At 39.0% G+C, this 19,527-nt stretch overlaps 1 protein-coding gene across 5 annotated transcripts in view; it reads left to right on the top strand.

Moving 5' to 3' along the window:
* LOC119561072 (homeotic protein antennapedia) overlaps window positions 1–19,527 on the top strand; it is a 116,110-nt gene that overhangs the window by 12,049 nt on the left and 84,534 nt on the right. The gene's annotated exons all lie outside the window — the stretch shown is intronic.

The following is a 19,527-nucleotide window of genomic DNA, read 5'->3' as shown; positions in this document are numbered from 1 at the left end:
GGCCTGCAATGCAGACGGGCGTGGGGGATTTACTTGACTGCAGAACAAATTAATCCAAAATCAGCCAGCGACAAGCAACGAAAATGGAAAAAAAGATGCGAAAAAGTATCGAAAAAAGTAAAGCAAATCTTGGCAAAATGTCTTTGGCTTCGGTTTCTTCTGGCCGATTCTCTGGCTTTTTATTTCTTTATTTTTTTTAGGTGCGGCTTCAGCCGGATCTGGGGACTCCGGCCAATAACAACCCCGACGACAAGTATCTACACACTCTTGCAGGTGTCTGATATCCGATGCTTCCAATGTTGAATAACTCAATTAATTTCTGTCACCTGATTTATCACCTTTCTGCTTTGTTGCACAACAACTTTTAATTTCAATTTTATTTATTTGCATTTTTATGAATTTCACTACACTACAAAAAAGGAGGATCGACGAATCTGTAGGTGGTGATCCCCAATCACAATCCCCAATCCCATAGCCTCAAATTGAGACGTTGCATCGAACCCGTTTCCCCGGCACTTGAGAATTAATATATCCCGGCTCCACCACCCTTTTGCGTCCCACTTCAGCTGTCTGGGGAACGTGTTATTAGCTTAGTTCTTGTAATTTGCATATAGTGTGTGTGTATGTAAGGGACGCGACGAGCCCTCAATGGCTGAGCGGCTATTAAAACATTCCGCTTAACACTTCCTGCGACACAAGACAAGAACTAAAGATTATGCCAACGGCACCATGGGACGAGTGGCCTTAAAAATGCCTTAAAAAAGGAAAAATAAATAACCAGATTGACCGATTGCAAATGAAACTTTGAACTGTAGATGCAGGAATGTGTTTTGGAATAAAACATCACAAATAGTTTATCGCCCGTATTGAAATTTTTAACTGTGATTTATTAAGACCCACGGGGAAAGTCTCGCCTTTCTAGAGCCACGGGAATACTATTTTAAAGTCAATGTATGACGATTAAATAAAGTCATATCAGCAACAAAGAAAATACATTTCGAACTACAATGAAATATGGTTACTTATGGTGAAATTATTTGTTGAAACAATAAAGATAAAATAAAGCACAACGATTTGAAAGGGTTTTTTTTATTAAAGGCAGTAGGGAACAAATGGGGTTTATCCTTAGTAGAAATGGAGAAATAACTAATATAAAGGTTGAAAATATTTTAATAAATGTTTAATCAAAACTTTTTTGTCATTGTAGAGTCAGTAATGCGTTTTTCGAAATTCTATTTTTTGAAGATTTATGTTGTTATATTCCGAATATGATATACCTTTCCGATATATTTATTTATTTGAAGTAATTCCTTAAGAATTGTCCAAAAACTATCCCATTTAGGCCACTGTCTCTCAGCTTTGGGAACAACGAGTTCTACTATTTTCGCTGGCCATGTGCAGGCCACGAAACATCTTCGGCCAAGTGAAACTAGTTTCTCAATTAACCAGGCGCACACTCGCCTGCAACTTGATTGCCAGCGATCGCCACTTGATGCAGTGCATCTCCATCTGCATCTGCATCTCTGCATCTCTTGGATCTCTGCATCTGCCGGGTACATCCGTGCAATCCGTCAAGGCGTCGACTGGCGTACGCCCAGTTCTCCGATTTTGCCCCCCTCCAACGTTCCTGCTTTCCTATTTTCGATTGGCTGCGGCCCGTTGCACCGACATCGGATGTCTTGTAGGAAAAGCGGCATATTTATGGCGCGGCCATGTTATGAATACACCCAAGAGACATTTCTCTTCTTCGCACCCGGCTTAGATGCAATTCGGAAAATGGGAAAACACACGAAGATGCTGACTGAGATGGGTGCATCGGACTGAAAGCCGAAACGAAAAGGAAATCTAAAAATAGGAGGGAGTCGGCGGGCGGAAGATGTTGGGGGGGGGGGGGGGGGGGGGGGATTCTTTGGGTTGGAAAAACGCATGCAGCGTACGGGAAATTCTTGATCAACCATAAATCTTGGCACCATAGCCATCCATCTATCTCGCTTGGCGCGTTCCGCGTGCAGCGCCAAAAAGTTGTTTTCTATGTTGAATCAGTTCTATCTCCCCATTTTCCGTGGCTTTGTCTCTTTGTTGTTTTTCTACAAAATTTAATTTTTCGAAAAATAATACATTCTTCTTCGTCGTCTGGCTCTTTTGGCTTCTCTATTTGGCCGACCAGTTGTTTTTCATTAGTCGGTGAAAATGTGAAAAAGAAAAACACGTGTGTTTTCTGTACCGATGTCTAATGGGTTTTGATTAAAAACTGTTTTGGGGACTAGCATTTATTTATTGTGCTTAAAAAATCGGTTTTTAATAGAAAGATTTGTTTTTGTTATGAGCTTATTGTTACAATAGATTGAAACCTTAATGAAAAACTGATTACCCAAATATTTTCTTATTTCAATGTGTGCTTTAATTCAACCTAAATTATATAGAAAATATTCCCATCCACCATATCTTTTGCGCAAAACCTCCGCTTTAAGGTCGAAAATTAAGAACTCAAGTTCGTTTCATGTTTCGGCTCATAATTAATAAATCATGTCAGCGTCAGGCGCAAAATAAAGGGGGAGTGGAATGGGTTTTGGCGGAGAGTGCTGGGAGGCCTGGAATTAAATGTGTCAAATGCAAACACGCAGAGTCGTCGGAGCCAAGGAAAACCAAGGCAGAGAGCTAAAGCCAAGGAACCAAAGCCGGATCCTGAGTCAGAAGTCAGGATTCAGGAGGCCCGATTCTGGCAGCAGGAAATGTCAAGAGCGAAGTTAACCCAACACGAAAACAAAACGCAGTCTCGAGGCATTTTTCCCCGTTTCGGTTTCATTTTCAGTGGCAGCTAGAATTTCCATTAGCCCGATGGATTGAGTGGGTGGAGTGTTTGGGGTGCTTGGGGGTGTGGCAAACTGAGGGCTCGCACGCACCACCCACCGGGAAAATCACCAGGAAAATCGCTGCCAGAGTCGGGTTTTCGCCTTCTTTTTTAATAAATTAAATTAAAGCCGCATGAGAATCGTCTTATTTACCTGCTGAAGTCTGGGTAAATAATGCCAAAAATGTTCCAAATATGCAAATATATATATTTGGTGGGAGAATTTGTGTGAGCGGGATAGTTGCTGGGGAAGTGTGTTTTGGCAGAGGGAAATGATAAATGGCGTGGTAATATAAAAAATGGCAAAAACAGCGGGCAGTCAAATAAAACAAAAACCAAAGACAAACAACAAAAGTTGCTCACAGAAAAACATATATATATGGCCAACGGAATGAGTCCGAACAAAGAATATATATTTATATACAGCGAGCCGGCAAAAGTTTCCTTCTTTTTCCAACTTTTTTGGTCAACGCCGCGGCAGAAAGTGGAAAAAATGGGCGCCGCAAAATAAAAACAAGGAAAATAAAAGGGAAAAGAAAACCAACAAGCAGTGCAACATTTTCCATTTGGTAACCAATTTTCGGTCTAGATATTTTGGCCTTTTCCCTATCTCTGGCTATATCCCCACACTCCCCCACTCTACCGCTATCTTTACCATCCTCTTTTGTCCGTTTGTGTTACGCAATGTTTTCCCGAAAAACCTTCTTGGAAAAAAATGAGCGACACACACCCAGTGACCCTAATTTTCAGTCCTTTGAGAACCAGCAAATACCATGGCCACGGCCATATCCATCCAAGAACCAACGAACCCACCCTGAACTTTGGGTCCACCCTGATGCCCCCACTCTTTGTTTTAATTTCATTTATGGCTTCCGTTTTGCCTACTTTTCGGTGACTTTTCGCCCGAGTCCTCCGATTCAACTTTTGTGATTTTCGTCATTATTCAAATGGTGTCAGCCTAAAGTTGGGAACTTCATTTAAATTTATTTTCCTTTGAAAATTAATTTTAGTTTACAATGCGATGAGTTTTTGGGTTAGAACTTATAGGGTTTCCGAGATGAGATCTTTGTGAGGGAAATAAATTAGTTGTCTCGAGTAAAGCGTCCCCGAAGAAGTCAGTTATTCAAATAACAATGGTTATAATATTTCTGAAATAAAAACATAAACATATATATAAAAGTAGATTACTTGAATATAAAACTAATTTTTTTTGTCTGTACAGTTATCTGAAGGGTATTATCAAAGACACAAAGCGAGTTCAACGCATGAATGGGTAAATACCAAATGTTGGTTGGAGTTAGACGTTCCTTGGCCAGTCCTTCGATATGGAACCCTCCATTCCGGGCCACGCATTTAAATTGTCTGTGATAAGATACGCTGCATTTGGGCCCGATAAGTCGGGGAATGGGAATGGTAACGAGTACGAAAATGAGGACGAGGACTCAGTCAACATGCGCTTCCTTCCTGTTGTTTTCCCGGCTTTTTTCTGCTTCCCTCGTGGGCAAACAGAAGGCTCGTGCAACTGCCACGCGTTTCGCATAGTTTGGCCAACTATTCCGGGGGTTGGAGGACATCCAGCTATATCGAAGATGTCTGCGCACCAGCTCTGCGATATCTCATTTTTATAATTAAAACACTTGGGTTCAGGACATGTGCGCTGCCCTCGGCCTGCCTTCGAGCAGCATTCCGTTTGGCATTCCTCGGAAGCGCCCTACCAAAGCCAGGAGCGCCCTCTCTTTCTGGCCCCATCTGCCCGTCTCTTTCTCAGAGGGTGATATTTATCAGCTGGCAGGCGAGTGTGTGGTCCTGCTTACCCGTATCCTGGCCAACAATCTACGGCCATCTGATTGGGGGTAGTTGAACCGAACTGCAAATGTCCCGGCGGCAGTGGAGGAATAAATTCAGACTTAATGCTGAATGCGAATTGTCGATGAAATGTATAGAGAGGAAAATATATTATGTAGGAAATAAGCATACGTTTTGTCGGTTTGCAATTTAAAATTAATATCACCATCGCTGTAATGAATTTAAAAACTGTGAAGCTTAAAAAAACCATGATACTTATTTTTAAAAAAATGATTATTATTTTTATTTGCTCTAAAATCTTTAATACACACTCGATTAATATTAATATTCGATCCATAATCGTCTTAATATTGGCCCATTCTTAATTACCCATCGATTGTATTTGAATAATTGACCAACCAGACTCATAAATTAGTTAGTTCATTATTTCAGCATAAATCAATAGTTTGTTTAAAAATTATAATTAATAAATCATTGCTTTTATCTGCCCTCGTTTCAGGTGAGTTCCGTTCACAAGTATCTGCACCTAATGATTTGTCAAGCAATTATCAAAAAATATATATTTTTATATATATTTAAAAACGAATGCAAGGTGAGAAGAAAAACTTTTTGGCGACCATAAAAAAATCGGACTGTCAGAAAACTTTGCCACCAAAACTGAATTTATGAGTGCAGTTAACGGGTAAGTTTGAGGCGCCTTTGGGCCAACAGCAAAGGCAACTGGGCAGAAGCCAAAAGCCAACGCCAAACTGAACCAAACCAACTTCCAGTAAGGCCAAAGCAAACGTCAGCCGACTGGCCGAGTTTATTAATTTAAAAAGGAAATTCTCGTTTAGTCACCTTTTGATTTAAGTTCGTACAATGGCAAAGTGCAGCTGAACCGGTAAGAGGGTGCAACCAAAGCGGGAGGGCTTAAAGGGGATGAGGAAGTGGATGTTTTTAGCTTGGTTAGTGGGTTTTCCTGCCTGAAAGGGATATATGTATGTGTGCGTAAAACAAAACAGTGGAGCCCTCTAGCCAACGGGTAAATTCAATGCCCTTGCTTTGGTCATGGACAGTAGTTTAAAGGAGTACTTTAAATACATTTTTAAAGTATGATATAAATGATATGATATGATATAAGTACATTGTTCTTGAATTGAGAACATTGGTTTTTAAAAACCGTGTAAGTACATTGAACTAATAGTTTAGTTATTGAGATATACAATGTAAATAACGCCAATCTAACTTGATTAAAGCACAATAAAAACATTTTCATCTTCTCTGTGTAAAATGCGAGTTGTATTTTGCATTAGACAAATTTGTAAAATATCTATATCTTTGGCCACATTACTTATGATTTTAAGTAAGCTTATGAATTCCACCTTTTACATTTTGTAAGCATCATTTTTATTTTCTCGAAACAGTTTTCACTGTTCTCTTACTTATTTAACACATTTTGATATACTTTAAGCCCACTGTGGCTCTCTGTTTCCTTCCATTCGGCTGCATATATTTTCTCGAATACCCCCAAACATATATCCCCCATTTGTTTCGCAATTCCCCCGGACCCCTTCGCAAAGGCCCCTTTTCGGTTGCGTTGAAATGTTCTCGATTTTGTGGCTGGTGACGATGTCCAGAGAACAGGGAAGTGAAAAACTCTGCTGCAACGTGGGGCACTGCCAAAGAGTTTGTTTTGTTTTGGTTTGTGTGGCTGGTGTTTTGGTTTGTACGTTTTTTCCTGTGCAGCGAGTTCATTCAAACTCATTCAGTCACTCGTGCAGTTTGCTGGCTGCCAGACCAGAGCCATTTAAATATGCAAAAAGTTCGCACTGAATGCAGCAGAAATGAGTCGGCAACCCCCGCAGATTTCCCCCATTTCCCCGACAATCATGCGCAAAATACAGAGAGTTTTCACCCCCCAGACGGGGTCGTTGGGTGGTAGTTGGGCAAAAGTTGTTGCACCCCCGCAGATTGCATGCAAATTGGTTAAAGTGTGAATTTATGTGAGAAATATTGTTTGCTCTTGTTTTGCGCACATTCGCACAAACACTCGAAAGACACGACAAAATGATTTAGCTGCCTATGCAAATTGAAGTCAACTGGCTGACTGACATTTGATTTAAGCAGTTTATTATTTGCCGTTGAGTTTGGCGACGCTTTTCGCCTTTTCAAAAAGTAATTATAATTTTTAAAAATAATTTAAGCCTTTGCCGGCAGTCGTAAATCTCTCACATTTAATTTGCTTTCATATTTATGCGCTTAAAAATTCCGAATCATATGCATATTTTCATCTGTGTGTGCAGTGCCATAAACACTCAATTAACGATTTTCAAAATTAATTTTTCATAAATTTCTGCATTCGGCGCTCTGCATTTCCTCATTTTCCCGCAGGCTGTTTTTTTCTTGCCATGGGCAAATTAACAGAAAATGAAACGAAAATGGAAATTTTGTGGAGTTCACTTCACGCTGCTCTGCATTTCCCGCTCCCTCAGTGTTTGTGTTTGTGTGTGGAAAATGCGTTTAATTTATTGCCTGGTCCTGGTTCGAGGACTCGAACCTGGAGACTCCTCTCTGCGAAATGCGTGTGTCCGAAAAATTGTCGTTCCCCAACCCCGAAACAATCCCGGTCCATATATTTTTTGCAACTGGCGCCAATGCAAATGCACTGGCTGCAATCACGGGATGGGGGGAGTTCTCGGCAGGGAGCAGTGACCTTTTTTGACGTTTCAGTGAATAAGATAAATTCATTTTCATGGCGAACAACATTTTCACAAACTTTTCGGATATATATCACAAGAAATACTTCAAATACTGCAGGGGTTTGTTTAATACTTTAAAACTATTAATTTCAATTTAAACTTAAAACTTGAACTTAAAAAACGATCTCATAATTTTTCAGTTAAAAAATATTTCAATAAATTTATCAAAATGCAGTCGAACTTTCATAAAAGTCCGAGGAACAAACACTATTTTCATCGATGTAATTTGATATAAATAAATCGGTATCGAATAATATAAAAGTAATCTGTTAGAAACAGTTTAAATTCCGATTAAATCTTTACTGAAAAATTAAGATGTATAAATTTTAAAATAAATACCACCTTTACGTCTCCTTAAAATTTTCCCACTCTATAAAGAGTTCTTCTTGCACTGCATAAACCTTTCAGCACAATCACAACGGCCAACTTGAACTTCATCGAGTTAAACATTTTTTTCAGACGAGTTTTGGAAGGGATTCTCCCTTGAATTAAAAATGCAACACAAATTGCATTTGGCACCTGGGCAACCCCTTCGTTTTCCCCTTTCACCCCTTAAAAAACGGAAGTGGCAGACGAGTGAGCGAGTGAAAAGTTGTTGATAAACAAAGCTATTCCATGAGTTAAATGGAAATAAGGGGAATCGAGGGGCTTGCTTGCTCGCACAATTGAATTAGTCAGTTGAGCAAAATGCTAAACACAGTGAGTGCAACAAAACGAGGCAAAGTCTACGGGCACGCTACTTCACATCAAAGACTCGGTTTGTTTCAAGGTGTTGGCGTGTGGCCGAAAAAACAACACAAAAATTGCATTTTTAATTAAGTGTGGCTCACAGGTGCTAAATAGCCATGTCCCTTTTTGGACATGCAACTCCGAGTTGCTCAAGCATTTTTCGAGGTGTTGCAGTCCATATATAAAAAGGCAAAAACCTGACTTTGGGGGTGTAAATGAATTTAATCTTAAACATTTCTAGGTACTTCACGCTATTGTTTAAGTGATTAAGTTACTCCTTAAAACACGGAAAAGTTAAGGATATATTTTAAATTTATTTTTTAGTAATAAGGCTTAAACTCTCAGATGAATACAAGTTTTCACAAATTGGTTGCTTTAAACAGTTATTATTAAATGGGTTTGCTAAATATTTTTTTATTTTGTTAACAGGTTGTTCATTTTATTTTTTACACAACGTATTCAACGCATTGTTTTTTAGTATTTTGAACGCGTTTTCATAGTTTTATATCCTGTCGCATGTTCAGCAATTTTCCACTTCAAATTGCAGACGTAAATAAAAAGATGCAACACCAAACGAGTGGTTAAAAATAAAAGCCATGCAGCATCAGAGTCACGGGCTTCCGATTCTCGGTTGTAAAGGGGATACAATGTTGTTGCCCCCTGCTCATCCCACCCCTTTTGGGGTTAAGTGGCTCAGACACAGGCACCTCCACATCCACATCGTCATCCGCAGCCACAGCGTCAACATTTCGAACCCACCCACAGCAGCTGCTGCTGCAAAACACCCACTTGGACAGAGCCGTAGGCGTGACGTTTTAAAGGGGTCTGGTTTAAAAAATTTTTTAGTTATTCACAACTTTTTACAAAATCGTTTGATTCCTTTTTGACAATAAACGTATTAAATACTTTTGACAATATAGCTTAAAATGTTAAGGTCAATAGTTATAATGTTATTAATTTGTAAAAGTTGAATCACTTTCTGATTATATAATATTATATTATATACTATATTATTATCCTACCATTACTCATTATTATCCGTACATAACTAAAAGTAGTTCATATGATTATAGGTATTATCGTTCATAAATGTTTGTGTCATATGGTAACTATCCGCTATCGGCAATTTCTTTTGCTGAACAGTACAAAATTTATTAATTCAAGAAATCATATACCCCTTTTCTACGCCCCTGCCTTTATCACCAACTTTCCCCCCGAAAATCCGGACGCTCTACCTCTCGAACTCTGGGCATAATAAATAATTGCAACGGCGGGAAACATTTCGCGTTGCACTTTCTGCAACCAAAGCGAAAAAGGCAACAACAATTGCACGGGGCAGCACCCGCTTTCCCGCCCCTCCCACATTTTCGTCTGCCGGGTCCTGCCCACTTCCCCCCGCATTTCCCACCCTCCCCTCGGCCCACCACCCCCGCACAAACGGCCGCTGGCCAGAGCAACTGTGCAACAGAATGAAGAGATTTTTATCGGCGATTCTCACTGATTTCATGGCAAATAAATCGCTCATTTTCGCTTAATTGGAAAATTATGGCTTTTTCGGCTTGTGCGGAGCTCTGGTTGGTCTATGGGGCAAGGGGGATCTTGGGGATTTGGGGGCTGCGAGCCGCGTGTGTTTGATTTGCATGCATGTGAGTGGGAATGTTGCATGCTCCGCACATGCTGAAATTAAATGCAGAAAATTATACGCTTCTTGTGGTCGCTGCAAAGAGTGAAAATATCTTAAGAACCTTGCACTGTTTGGCATTTGAAAATTATATCTAATCTTTATTTAATTTTAGAATGCTGAAACAATGTTGCGATAGGAAAATTTAATATTTCGCAATTTTTTGTATTGCCCTATAAACGGTATTTCATCTTTGAATATATCACACTTTTAATAAAATGGTGATATCAATCATTTATTTTTTTTTAAAGGCTTAAGTGATAAGCAGAAGATAGAAAAGTTTTTAAATATGTATTCTCCATAATTTGTCTTTTGAAATTATGTTGCATCAATGATTTGTATGCAATATTTTCAATATTTTAGCTTACACTTTATAGTTTCTGGTACCATTTCTACGAAACTTTATTTTCAATATGTATTTAACTACATATATTTCACATTTTCACCCAATTCCATTCAAGTATGGGAAAAGTTCCAATTTAACACGGTGTCGTCTCAGCGATGATTTATGGGCCGCAAAAAAAGACGGGCGCAGGGAAAAAAGCCAAAACACAGCGGCCCCGCCAACGCCAGCTTGCCTCCGATTCGCCCCACTCCCAGCCCTCTCCACCTCCCTCTGCCACCCCCACCCCCTGTAATCCCCCTCGCCGCCCATGGAAACGTGGCACATGTGTCGCTGGCTCGAATTTTCCACCACCGCCATTGTCTGCTCGGTATCGCTTGGGTCGCACTAAGCGACGGCAGCATCAAAATCAGGCGGTAGTATCATGGCCGCCACTGTTATCGTTATATAAGCAACCCCACAGACGACTCACATGCACACAAACACACTCACATAAAGGAGCAAAAAGGACGAGGCGAATGGCTGCTGCTGATGCTCCTGCATCGCCACATGCTGTCATGCGATGGGCCAAAGGATTTGTCGACCTCTGCGGTCTCAAATTTCAATATCGCCCACGGACACGCACACAACTCCACTTGAGACCCTTTTTGTGGAAAAGGATAAGGGAACGGCGGTTGGGGGATGGTGCAAGGAGTCTTGCGGAAGATGAAACCCAAGCCGTGCAGACTAAACGGTTTTTAAATGCGGGTTTCTCAAATCATTTGGCTCAGTGGTCCGAATAAAATCTATAAACAACAACTGCGAAATGCTCAAAATATATAAATATCTTACAAAGTGTATAGATCCAATAAAAGATTGGTTCACTTTTATAAATTTGGTTCGGTATGATCCTTATAAAAATCTTAATCTCCGTACTTTTAATAAGTTTTATATCGATGAGAAAAGTAACAGCGCCAGAAAACTATTTAAGATGGTTTCTATAATATTCCCCAGAAAGTATGCAATGATTTATATCATTTTGTTGTGGGGTAAGGGATATGATTGTTTCAGTTTAATCGATTTCATCATATATTTGAAAAGGTTTTGTTTAAGTTTGAACAGTTCAAGGACGTTTATTATATGCCTTGTATATGTCTATAACTTATCGTCTTTACCAAGAGGCAGATTGATTTATACAATTGAATTTTATTCGCTTTGGCTAACTGTGTTAGTTCCGCGAATAGCCCTATTATTTCACCCCCAATTCGCATCCCTGCCCTAAAAGGATTTCCCTCGCACCCAAATCCAAACCGAAATCCCGCCCTGTCCTGTCATAATATAATAAAAATGAAGTTAACCTTTAAACAAGTTGCACCTCAGCCAACGACCAGGATTTCCATCCACGTATTTATATAGGTATCTGTGTGTGAGAGAGAGTCCTTTCTTGGTGTGCTTGTCTGTGTAAAGTCCGCAGTGCCCGAGTGTCTTTGTGTGAGAGTGTGCGTGCATGTGCGACTATGATTAATTACTTTTGCATACATTTACATACAAATTTGTTGCCACATTGTCTGCCTCGGCCATCGCATTCCCCGCCCCTGGTCCTTCGAGCTATCCTTTTTCCACCCAGGGTGGTTCACGGGGGTTGGGGTGGCTTTCCTGCCCGCGGCGGGGTTAATTTCATATGAAATTTTTCATTTTCTGCGCAACGAGAACGGAAGGAAGTTGATTTGACAAAACTTTTTTTCCTCTTCTGGCCTGCACTCCCGTTTTGCATGTTTTTCTGTTCTGTTTTTGTGTCTGCTGAAGCCTGATAATTGCATTTAAATATTTCATAATTTTGGCGATTTATGCTTGAATTAAACCGATTCAATTTTGGTAATTAAACGGTTATTAAAGAAACCCATTTTAAAAACTTTATGGTTTGTACATTTTAAATGTTCATTATAATATTTTTTAAATAAATTAACTCAAAGTTATAACTTTTTCATTAATACTAATTTAATAATGTATCTGCTTCCTTATTAATGACTATATATCAAAAAATCTCCCCAGTTTCACAAAAAAAAGAAAACATAAAGGGGCGCGACAAACGGAAGCCAACTACTTTCTGTAATTAAAAACTCATATAAAATGGGTACACCAAAATCTCCGTCTCCACGCTGCCTTCCAAAATTAACACGATTTTTCCACTTTGCTACCCTCGAAACATACATGGATATATAGATATTTACGTACATATATGGAAAGGAACAGCAGGAGCTAAGCCAAAAAAGGGTTCAAAGCCCAAAGGGAGGACGACGCAACGATGACGCCGATGAGTCCTGCGGCTTTTTCGACTTCCTTTTGCCAAGGACTGCAATCAGGCTCAGCAGCTGCCTTGCCAGTTAACCTGTCGCCCTGGCTTTTGTCCCCTGCCACCCCCTTAACCCCCTCCCGGCACCCTTTGACTCCCTTTGGCCGTTGTGTTTTATATAATAAATGAGCTAGGTGGGTTAAAGGCGTATTTCTGTCTAGTAAATTAGCAAAATACACGCAGAGACAGAGGGCCTCACATGTGAAAATGTATCAACTGCGGCGGATGAAATAATAGATCTGAATAAAACTTTGAGAAAAATTTCTAGAATATAATTTTTTATAACAAGATTATTTTGTATAAGAAAAAATTGTAGTCCACCAAATATATATTGTATATATTTTTTAAGTTCTTAATTTCCCTTAAACAATTATTACAAAATTGTAAGTTGTTTAAGTGTTTAAGCTTCTCCTATATCCTTAGTTGAGAGTTAAAACTAATTGAACTAGTGCTTAAATGTCGTCGATCATATATCTATATATATTATTTCTATATAAATAACTTCAGTATTTTATGGTTAACTTTAAACTTTCGGTTCTATTATTTTATCCTCTGCTGTATGCGTGTGTTGGCCACACCTCCTTTTTCGGGCTGAAAATCCCAGAGGAGTGAGGAGACTAATGGGTTGCCGTGTGCTCTGATTGAGTTCGGCACAAATTGCTACTCAACCGAAACCATCAACCCTACCTACATGTATTCCTCTCCCTCCCACACGCACACACATACGATTCCCCACTGCAAGTGTGTGTATCTGTGAGAGGCTATTCCCAGTTGTCGCCTTGTTAAGTTTAAATAATGCTTTTTGCCATTTCCTCTATGCCAAGGTCATTCAAAATTCAAACCAAGTTTGCATATTTTCCAGCCTCACCCACACACCCTTGTTCAAATACATACACACACACACACCTAGGCATTTGGGGTCGCCCTTTCGGAATTGAGTTTGAAATATTTCCAACATTGTCTGCAAATTTCTGCCGCATCATAAGTTGAACTTAAATGAACTGACTTCATTGAGAAGCATTTTCAGCTTGTAGCCGCAACTCCACCTCTCCACCCACACAGTCCCAATCACACCTACAGCATTACACCCACACAGAGACACCCTCACACACACAGCTGCAGAGGAACAGTTGTCGCACATGCAATTTATGGCGAATTCCAAGTCTCAATTGGTTACCAAAATGGAAATTGACTGAGAGAAAGAGAAAAATAGAAAGAGAGGTGGACAAGTGTACTCGGTATAGAGCCCAACCTACAAGTTTAGCTTAAATCGACCAGAGAAAATATAAGCGGAAGTTTGAACTGGGATCTTTGGAAAACTTAGTTCAGGAAATTTAAAATGAATTTTTGTGTCAACACTAATATATTATAGCATTTTTCGACAAGCTTTGATATATTATCGAATGAGCTACAGAAATCAGTCAAACGTGCAACAGTATATTTTTAATTCATATTTTTATTGCATACTTTTAGACACCTGTATAAGTGATTATAAGGGTGTATAAAAGTGTGCGAAAGTATATTTGTAACTGCTTACTACATATATGTGATTATAAAGGTGTATAAAAGTGTGCAACAGAATATTTTCAATTCATATTTTTACTGCATACTTTTAGACACATTTGTAAGTGATTTAAATTGAAAATTTGTTTTCTTATATATACTTATACAACCTTATACCTCTCAAATCTTAATCTCTTTAAATATCAAACACCTTGAAATTATAAATTCAAAGGAAGCCAACTAAAATTCAATTTCCACCCCAAACAAGCCTCAAGCCTTCAATCATTTGGATAATTAATAAATCAAGATGGTTGACCTGCGATTAAATGGCAACTAGTTCAGCCACAACCACATAACGGCACTCTCTAAACTGAGTCACTAACCAGAAAAAAACCGTCGAAATTGCCGCTTTTGTCTTATGAATTTAGATTGAATCAGAAAGTGCTGACCGTGAAGACGGAGTCATGTAAAAAGTTAATCACTTACCGCTGTCAGGTCGACGGTCCTCCTTCTCCGCCGGCATTTAGTCAATATTTCGCTGGCGCAAGCTTTTCATCTGGACCGCTCCGAACTGGGAACTCGGGAGAGATTCTTATCGCCTCGACCGCCATGGACAGGGCAAATTCATGGCGTGGAGCGAACAACACGAATCATAGTCACATCATGTACGCGCTAGACAGCCAAACAAGATATAGAAACACGACGAAAAAAATATAGAAAAAATGCCAGAAACATCGTACTTGCGGTTCAGGTTCACGGTCCGCAGGGGGGACTTTATCGTTGGCGCTACGACAACAAAAGGCGACCTTACCGACACATCGTTCATTTTAATTTGCACAATAACTCACATCCAGCCAAAGCTAACTCGGTCTTTTTTCGCAAAATGAAAAAATAATTACCCAAGCTGAGGAGGCAAAAAAGTCCGAAAACCAAAAGGTTAATTTAAATTTCAAGTCACACCAGAGACCAGAAGCTCAAAAAAAAGAATAGTACATGAGCTGCTCTGGCACTTTGTCCCCCAGTCTCCCCACCGGCATTTCAGATAGTGTCACGAAAATGACTTACAGGTTACTTCAAACTCAGTTCTCCATCTTTCGCCTGCAATTCATCAAAATGCAAATCTCGTTGCCACAAGACCGACAGCAAAAAAACATGGGATAAACTCCTGGGACTCACTGGTTATTTTCGTTAAAAAAAGAAGCTATAAATATGGAAAATATAAATACGTAGTGGAGTCGAGGAGTAAGTTCCACTTGAAGATCAAGATCATCTCCCCTTGAGATGATGATTATTGTTTATTAAGTGTCGGCTCTGTCATAAAATGAAAAGGAACTTTACTTTTTATTGCCTTACGTTTTGGTCTGTTGTTTTTTATATATTTTTTATATTTCTTGCCGTCACTGAGTCTGAGTCTAGTGGTTGTGTGTGGTCTTCTTAACATGGCTCTGTTCGCCTTTTGTCTACATATTATTTACAAACTTTCGTACATCTTAAATAATTTTTTTTTGACATTTTTTATTATTCCGAAATCTGTTGACTTGCATGACGATGATGGTGAAGTGACATGCCCGAAACAACTTGTTCGCTTTGAATTTTGATTGCGCATTTTACCATTTTTTATTTATTATTATTTAATTGCTTAAATTTGCTGAGTTCAGGAGAAATGTCTGTGACAAGAGTGAGGGTGAAAAATGAAGGCTTCCGTAGAATACGCAATCGTGGTTTGATAGGAAGATTTATTTGGAAAAATACATATGTTTTCGATCTTATCATTTTTTTAAGATAGTAATTTATTGCATTTTTTAATAACAAACAAATTAAATTTCTATAATATACATTTCTTTAGGTTTGTTAGCATAAACATTGAAGTTTTTTTAAAAATAATTGTGTAAGAGAACAGGCCCTTATAATCCTTTTCAAATCATGTTCATTAAATTTATTATAGGGCTATTTTCTTAGGTAGTGGAATATCCTTGACAGAATTAAGAAAGCTGTATGGACGATATATTAGGTCCTTAACATTATTTGCAAAAAAAGCGATGGAGTGTTAAATATGCTGCGTGTTTTTATTATACAAAGAAAAATAAATCAATATTCTGGAAGATACAAAAAGTGTTAAATTTAATGTATTATACAAAACGTTCATTATTTTCATAAAATTTACTTGCGAGTTATTTTATCGCTTTCCTCTCCTATTTTTGATATTATCCATTTTCGTTTTTCTCTGTTCACACACTTTTATAAAGCTAAACAAGGAAGAACGCTATAGTCGAGTACCTCGACTATCAGATACCCGTTACTCAGCTAAAGGGACCAAAGGGAAATGGAGATATGCAAGCAGCAAAGCTAGATTTAAGTGCGCCACCTACCGGCGGAAGACAGATTTAAGCATTGTGGGCGTTAGGTTAGGCGTTTTTTTTTGGATCAATCGATAGGTATTGACGAGACCAATACATTTCAGTTAAAATTTGTTATCTAGCATAAAAATTGTGGGCGCCACAGGCTTGGGCGGTTTGTGGGCGTTAGAGTGGGCGTGGCATATTCGCATAACAAACCTGCGCTGCGTACAAGGCTACGGAATCTAAATCTGAAATCCCAATACTCTATCTTTGATAGTTTCCGAGATATCCGCGTTCATATTTACGGATTTTTGAAGTTTGTGGGCGTTAAAGTGGGCGTGGCAAACTTTTTTTTGGGTCAATCGATAGGTATTGATGAGAACAATTCATTTCAGTTTAAATTTTTACTCTAGCATCAAAACTGTAGAAGCCACAGTTTTGGGCGGTTTGTGGGCGTTAGAGTGGGCGTGGCACTCTACTGAAACAAACTTGCGCTGCGTAAGAAGCTCAGGAATCTGCTCGCCAAATCTCAATAGCCTAGCTCTCATAGTTTCCAAGATCTCAGCGTTCATCCGGACAGACAGACGGACAGACGGACAGACGGACATGGCTAGATCGACTCGGCTAGTGATCCTGATCAAGAATATATATACTTTATGTGGTCGGAAACGCTTCCTTCTGCCTGTTACATACTTTCCGACGAATCTAGTATACCCTTTTACTCTACGAGTAACGGGTATAAAAATGAAATATTTTTGAATCAAGGCGCCATGTGTTCTTCCTTTTCCAAGAAATGTTAGGATGCAACGGTTTTCTAACAGAAATGTTAAGATTTTTCTCTGCATCTTAACATTTCTGTTAGAATTTGATACATCTTAACAGTGCTGTTAGATTTTGATACATCTTAACATTTCAGTGGCAACGCTTGATTTTTTAAATTTATGAGAAAACTTAAACTTTCAAAACCCGCAAGGACCAATAGGTGGCGTTTTTATCTATCAAGGATTTCTCACTTTTCCGTTTCAAATTTTCCTAGATATCCTTTAGCCGGGACATCGCCCGTTCAGCATTCCCCATATTATCCTTTAGTCTAGACAACAACCACCAGGAAAATATCCTTCATCCTGAGCTTTCACCACAGTTCAGCCACCGACCGTCGGATGGCGCCATTACTTCCTGCGGGCATCAGATGTCAAATATTTTTACATATCGTTCCATTTCAGTTCTTTCGTTGTAATCCTTAAAGCTTTGAGTCTCTAATAGATGAGAAAATGCACTTCCTGCACTTTTTAAAAGCTCTCCTATTGACAAAATATTTGATGACTGTTTTTTCTGAGTGTAGCGACTGCAATCCTCGTTTCGCCGAATTTTTTAGTGACAAGTGCAAAATTTGGATTTGGGCATCGGCGACTGCGCATTCAAATGCCGCTTAATGTGTCCGCGTTGTCTGCATAAATCAAACGAGCGCACACCGATTTGGGGACGGGTGGCCCACCCACGAACAATTCCAGCGATCCATCGATCTATCGAGGGGTTCGACCAATTAATTAAATATTTCGATCACAATCGACGACTTATGCGGCTAAAAAACTATTTTCGCTGTTTAATTTCACGATTTTCTCGGTCCGGTGGAAGGCTTTTTACGGTTTTTTTACGACCCGGCCATAAATCGCATCGAGTGCCGCTGCCGGGGGCTAAATGACAAAAATATTTATGGATGTTTTCTGATGTTGGGCGTGAGCTGGATGTCTGATCTGTCATTCAGGTGTCAGTCCCTCGAGCCCCCCAGTAGCTTTATCCCTCGGTATGCTGGCCCTGCCTTGCCTGACTTTCAACAATTACGCAGCGAGCGCAAAAATATTTTCGCGATCACAACAAACGGCGCAAATAGCGCAAAAATTATGCATATGAATTTGGCTACAGTTACGCCTAGGTGGTCTCTTCCCCCTCTAATGCCATAAAATGTTTTTGAATTCCAAGGGCTTATTTGCTTCTTCGTTTTTTTCGCGGGTCTACGTGCGGCGGAGCGCGTCCGCAAAAATAATTTCAATCGAAATACCTTCGAGTCTTGGGTGCGAAATAATTCGGGAGGGAACGGGGACCCCACGGAAATTTCGAAGCCTTCACTTTCTTCAGCGATGATTATGTTGATTGAGAGGGGAGCAGCTATATCATTGGCTTTCTCAAGATAAATGTTGTGAACTAACCAAATGGCAGAGCTGTATAGAAAATATTTGCAAGTTCAAATGGAGAGTCTATATGTTCAGGTAAATAGTTAGAACATTTAAAAACTTCTAAGAATTTAAAAAAAATTGTCAATTTTTTATGCTGTTCGACAAACTCAATATTTAAATTAGTATTTCTTTAGACCTTAACAAAGGCTTACAAAATACAAAAAAATGAGAAATAATAATTGTATATCTAATCCCTACCATCAATGCCTAAATCTTGACTTGCAAAACAAAAACTGATATCTAAAGCTGTGGTAATTCTTTTCATACCTCGCGCAATTAACAATCAGCGGATTCAAAGCCAAATCGAAGCCTGCCCATTGTTGGAGCCGCAACCTTCTAAACCAGGTGCATACATGTGTCACTCCTTCTGTCGCTTTCATAAGGTCTCCCTAAATAAATATAAAAAGGAAAACATTTCGCACTTTGAGGGTCTTTGAATTTTGTCCACACTGCTCAAAAAATGAATTCTTTTGGGTATAAACTAAGTAGTTATTCATAAAAAATATATATAAAAAATATATATATTATATATATATATATAATTATATATTATAATTATATTTAAGTCAAAGAAAAATTAAGGTACATTTAAATAAACTATATTTTTTTCCAATGCCACTGCTTTAAACGGATTCCCACTTAATTTATTTGTTAAAAAAGGTTAAATTCTTTTTTTCTCTTTTAATAAATTCAATTATTTTTTGCGTCAAAGCTTTTATGAAATATGCAAAATTATTCCCAGTGGAACGAACTGCATTGAAATCGCATTATTAACGCCTGCAAGGAGTGAACTGCAGTGCAGACTCTGGGCCACTCCATTCAATTCACTTACCAAATTGGCAGCAGCCAGGAACCGAAGTCGGGTGTGAAAATAATCTGTTTAACGAGGGAGTTTTACAAAAGACCCGAAGATGCCACAAAAAGAGGCAGCAGCGGCCACAAAAGGGGCAACAACAAACGAGCAACAA

Source organism: Drosophila subpulchrella, unplaced genomic scaffold (genome assembly GCF_014743375.2).
Source record: "Drosophila subpulchrella strain 33 F10 #4 breed RU33 unplaced genomic scaffold, RU_Dsub_v1.1 Primary Assembly Seq354, whole genome shotgun sequence".
In the NCBI taxonomy this organism is placed as follows: Eukaryota; Metazoa; Arthropoda; class Insecta; order Diptera; family Drosophilidae; genus Drosophila; species Drosophila subpulchrella.
The sequence above is the reverse complement of the archived record's forward strand: the minus strand, read 5'-3'. Positions and strand labels throughout refer to the sequence as shown.